Source organism: Zingiber officinale, chromosome 4B (assembly GCF_018446385.1).
Source record: "Zingiber officinale cultivar Zhangliang chromosome 4B, Zo_v1.1, whole genome shotgun sequence".
Taxonomy (NCBI): Eukaryota; Viridiplantae; Streptophyta; class Magnoliopsida; order Zingiberales; family Zingiberaceae; genus Zingiber; species Zingiber officinale.
Genome location: NC_055993.1, coordinates 12036444 through 12042468, shown reverse-complemented (window position 1 = coordinate 12042468; position 6025 = coordinate 12036444).

The following is a 6025-nucleotide window of genomic DNA, read 5'->3' as shown; positions in this document are numbered from 1 at the left end:
CTCGGTCGCCGACTATGCTGTTTGTCGACGACCGGTGTCTCGAGGCTAATATCGTCAGCTACTCCTTTTGTCTCCTTCTGGGTTTTGTCATCTAATGGTCCGATCGGGATGGCCACTCGGTTCTCCTGGCGTACGGGGATGTGAGTGTATCGGACCGATCGGGAAAGTCCACGGTCACATGCTCGGATGAGATTGCGCCTTCTTGGTCTACGATTCTTCCGAATGGCCTGGCCACTCGGAACGACAGTTCTGTTACCTTGAGCGTCGGAAACCCGACCCGTGGTCGAGCTGTCTTCCGTTCGGCCTGGGGAATTTCCGGCCAGGCGATCGGATGACCTATCCGCTCGGCAGGACTTTAGGGTTGACCCTCCTGACCTTTGACCTCCACGCGTCCTTACCACCGGATCACATGCCTCCCTCTCAAGTCTAGTCGAAGGAGGCGCTAGCTAAGTCCGATCTGCCACTTTCGAAAATGCCCTTCCGCCCGGCCTAAATGGAGTCACGTACTGTCGTTCGGCCAACTACTGATGATCATCCTGCCGACCCGCTGGCGGTCAACCTTGACGCTGTTAGGATGTATACTAAAAGCCTAGCTTTTGGTATAAACATTTATTTAGAAATAAGAATCACATTGGTCAAATGTCTACATTTATGATAAATGTAGTTGTTCAATTAATTTATATTGTAGATAACATGGTGTGTGGTGTCACACACAGAAGATCTTGTTATCAGTACCTTATAAATTATAAACAGTAACTCACGACCAAGATGGAAAGGAACATACCATTGGAAGGTCGTAGTGTAATTAGGTATTAGTTTATCTTAACTATATAATTATACTAGTACACTTAGAGTGTATTGAGTAGGACCATTAGAGGTCGTTTCTTTTATACTGACTTTATAAAGGAACAAAGACCTCAGTTATTATGGAAGTGTATGCTCTTAATCCTAATATAATAACAAGCACATATATTTGATATTTATTTCTTTAATTTATCAATGGGTGAGATTTAGTTCGATAAATCAATAAGCCCGATAAGTTGGGAAATGATATCACTTATAGTGTGTGTTGTTGATTATAGAAGGAAACTGTGTCCTAGTAATCTAGGTTGAGAATGTCCCCAAGAGGAGCTCATAAGGATTGCCATGTTAAACCCTGCAGGTGGACTTAGTCCGACATGACGATAAGGTTGAGTGGTACTACTCTTGGACTAAGATATTAATTAAATGAGTTGTTAGTAACTCACTTAATTAGTGTACATTCGACATCTTAAACACAGGGAGACTAACACACTCATAATAAGAAGGAGCCCAAAATGTAATTTGGGATTGGTGCGGTAGTTCAATAATAGTTCTCTATTGGAATGAATTATTATTGATAAAATTAAGTTGTGTGTTCGGGGCGAGCACGGGATGCTTAATTTTATCGGGAGACCAAAACTAATTCCTCCTCTCGGTCCCTACCGTAGCCTCTTGTATATAGAGATTTATACCCACCACATACCCACCTTCTTACCCATCCAATGGGGCCGACCAAGCTAGCTTGGAACCCAAGCTAGGACCGGCCAAGACCAAGTGGATAAGCCAAGTTGGTGGCCGGCCAAAGCTTGGGTCCCAAGCTTAGGTGAACAGCCACTAGAATATTAAAAGAGATTTTTATTAAAATTATTTCTTATGTGGATATCATGATTTTAAAAGAAAGTTTAAAAATTAAAAATTTCCTTTTATAACTTTTTACAAAAGATTAAGAGAAGAGATTAATCTCTTTCCTTATTTGTAGATTAAAAGGATGATTTTAATTTTTGGTAAAAACTTTCCTTATTTGTAAATCATCTACATGTTTAAAAGAGAGTTTAAAATTTGAAATCTTTCCTTATTTGTTGATTAAAAGATGGATTTTAAATTTTAAGAAAACTTTCCTTTTTAACCATGTTTATGATTTAAAAGAGAGTTTAAAAATTAAATATTCTCTTTTATAAGTTTCTACAAGAGATTAAGAAAAGATTTGATATCTTTCCTTATTTGTAGATTAAAAGAGATTTTAATTTTTAGAGATAACTTTCTTTTTATCCACATGTTTAAAAGAAAGATTTTAATTTATTAAATTTCCTTTTTATAAACCAATCATGAAGGGATAAAATTATTGGAGAAATTTTTATAAATTTCTAGAAACAAATTAGGAAGTTTTAATTCTTGTTTAATTAAAACTCTCCTTGATTTGGGGAAATAAGTGGTCGGCCATGTTATAATGAAAAGAAAAATTATTTTTAATTAAATAAATTTTTCCTTTTAATGGCAAAAGAATTAAGGAAGTTTTTATTTAAATTTCCTTATTTGTCAAGATCAAGGATTATAAAAGAGGGGGTAGAGGAGACTTTATGGAAGAACAACTCTATTATTTTTCTCCCTCTTTTCTTCCTTGGTGTGGCCGGCCCTTCCCTTTCTCTTCTCTCCATCTTTGTGGCCGAAACCTTCTTTTCTCTTGGAGATCAAGTGGTGGCCGGATCTTAGCTTGGAGAAGAAGGAGAGAAAGCTTGCATCCCTTGGAGCTTGGTTGGTGGAAAAGGATCTTCTTCCTTTGAAAGTCTTGCTTGGCCGAAACTTGAAGGAAAGAAGAAGAAGGTGATTTGGTGGTTCTCGTCTCGGAAGATCGTTGCACACACAACGTCCGGGATTAGAAAAGGAATACGGTAGAAGATCAAGATGTCTTTCTAAAAGGTATAACTAGTATTTTTCCTTTCCGCATCATACTAGTTATTTTTGGAAATAATATCAAATACAAGAGGCATGCGATTCTAGTATTTCGAATTTATTTTCGATGTTGTGTTCTTTGTTTGTTTTTTTTTCTTTTCCTTGTGATTTGATTGTTCCTTTCGGTTAACCTAAAGTTATTTTAGGAAATTAAATATTAGCTTTCCTTAAAAGGTTTTGTCTAGTCGGTGGTGGTTGCTCTCATATCCAAGAAGGTCATGTGCCTCGCCACGTCAGTACTGGGAACCAATTATGGAAATTAATATTTAATGGAATTAATAACTTAGGTGATTTGGATCGAACGTGTTAAGTTCCGCAGGAGATCCAAGTCAAAAACTAAAAGAACAAATAGATTAAACTTTGGATCAAACGTGTTAAGTTCCGCAGGCGATCCAAGTTTAATTTAAAAGAACACATGGTAGCTAGGAAAAGGTTCAGACCTTTGTACAAAATTTTTGTACAGTGGAACCATTAAGTTTTCCGAGTAGCAACCAACAATTGGTATCAGAGCTAGGGTTTTGCCTCTGTGTATTTGGTATTAGTTTAATTATGCATATATCATACATAATTTAGGCAGGTTAATAGTAGGATGTGCTAACTTTGTGGATGCATGATCCAACTATTATGGCTTATAGTTATTATGTGTGTGATTGGACCCTTGGACATGTCAAGGGCATTTTATTATGTGTGCATGATTGTATTATAAAATACAACAGGAGCTGTATTTAGTTTTATTACGATTTTATTTTTTGATCTAGTTACATGTACATTCCTTTTATGGAATATAGGATCGATGGCTCTAAATTTTATTTTATGTTCGATCTAGTTTACATGTACATTCCTTTGAGGAATATAGGATCGAAAAATATAAAATTCTATTTATGTCTCAGATCGAATCTTGCAAGGCGTGGAACCTTTTAAGGACCAGAGGCGCAGCGGAACAAGGAGCAAGATGGATTCGACAACTAGACCCGGTGGCGGTGGCCAAAGATGGCAGCAGCTAGGGTTGGCGACACACGGAGGACAGCAATAGATAAAAAGCCATAATAGTTGAAAATTAGTTTTTCTATTTATTGCTTTTTATGTTGTGTTGTGTGTGCTTGTTAGTATGCATGCTAAGTAGGCTAGCATAGTCAAAATTCCTCACTTTAAATAACTAAGTGGGAGAGGTATTTATTTTTAAATAAATTTCACGGTCTCCATTACTGGTTTATAAGTGATGCAACAAGCTTACGCGTTGGCTCTGAGTGCCTTCCTCCATATCGGATGAGCTTGTTTGCGGATCACTAGCTTAAACTTCCATTTTGGATGACTATAGGAAGTTAATTAAGAGCGTGTGATCTTCCCCATCGGAAGGGGCACAATCTTATTAATGGACTTAGTGTCAAGTAATGGTAAACACTTAGGCACGTCTAATAGTATCCTCCCCATCGGAGTCACTGCTATTATTTGTGTGACCGAAGAAAACCAACTATTAATTTGTCAAATAAATAGGTTGACAGGATAATAAAATTAAAAACTCCTCTTACAAATGTTTGATTTTGTATACGTCCACACTATCGTGGCATACAAAATTCACGGTGTTTGAGGTAATTTTATTTGTCATAAAGATTTATTGACAAGATAATTAATGGGTAAACCCCTCCTCTTACAAATGTTTAATTTTGTATACGTCCACACTATCGTGGCATGCAAAATTCACGGTGTTTGAGGCGTTGGTGAATTTAAATAATATTGTTTGAGGAATCAATGTTATTTTAAATTCAAAAAGTTTTGACCAAATATTTGATCAAAGAAAGATCAACTATTAATTTTATTCATCATAAAGTAAAGTTGACGAGATAATAAAATTAATGGATAAAATCTCTTCTTTGATTTTATATACGTCCACACTATCGTGGCATACAAAATTCATGGGGATTTTAAGGAATTGATCTTGACCAAATATTTTTGTGATTCTTAGGATTTAAAATGTTTGTCAATCCCCTAGTTGTTATACTATAGAAAAGACTTAGTAGTCCCAATTGTAATGATTGAAAATAGGACTTGGACATTAAGGTTGACTGTCTTCTTATAACTAAGAACAATATAGGTGTATTTAATTTATTAGTTGAAACATGTTTAGTGGTGTTATCTACCAGAACCTGGAGTGTAGATACAGATGCCATTAATCATGTCCGCAATTCATTGCAGGGTTCCAGGAAACACCGTCCACATGGGTGCTGCTGTAAAAGTGACAGCTGTTGCAGTGGGAGATGTTTATCCTTTGATAAGAATAAAACATGGATTTTGAGTAATTGTCTTTACGTACCAAGTTTAGAAAGAACTAGTTTTCAGTTTCTAAACTATTCAAAGAACTTGATATTCTGCCTCTTTTAAAGTTGTTATTAAGAAAAAGAGGGAAGTTATCTGTTCTGGTACGTTGGTTGGCAATTTATAAATCCAATAACTCCCACGATGCAACAAATGGAAATTAGTAACACATCTTCTAACTTTAAGAGAAAGCAACCTTCGGAAATGAACCAATTATATCTTTGGCATCTAAAGCTAGGTTATATTAACTTAAGTAGGATTCATTGGTAGCTGATGAACTTTTGGGTTCATTAGTAGTGGAAATCTTTCCAACCTGCGAGTCTTACTTGGAAGGAAAAATAACCAAGAAGCTTTTAAGTCTAAGGGGTATGGAGCCAAAGATATGTTGGAATTGGTTCATTCTGATTTATGTGATCCTATGACTATCCAGGCAAGAGGTAGTATTGAATATTTCATCTATTTTATAGATAACTATTCAAGATACAAATACATTTACTTAATGTGCCGCAAGACTAAGTACTTTGATTAGTTCAAAGAGTACAAGGCTGATGCGGAGAAACGTCAAAGTAAAAGTATCAAGACAATACGGTGAGATCGTAGTGGCAAGTACCTTTTGGGAGAATTTAGGAGTCACTTATCAAAAGTAGGGATTCAATCCAAACTAACTGCACCTAGTTCACCCCTACAGAATGGTGTAGAAAAAGGAAGGTATAGGACTCTTATGGAAATAAGTAGATTGATGATGAGTTATTTGGAAAATTATTAAATTCATTTTAAGGATATACTTTGGAAACAGAAGTGAACATAGTAACTTCCAAAGTCAGAACTCTCTACTCATATAGAATTGCTAAATAGGCATAAGCCTATTTTGAAGTATATTCAGATTCAGGTAATCCAGCACATATGCTGAAGAGAGACAATGATAAGTTGGACAGGAATTCACTTGTTTGTAAGTTATCCT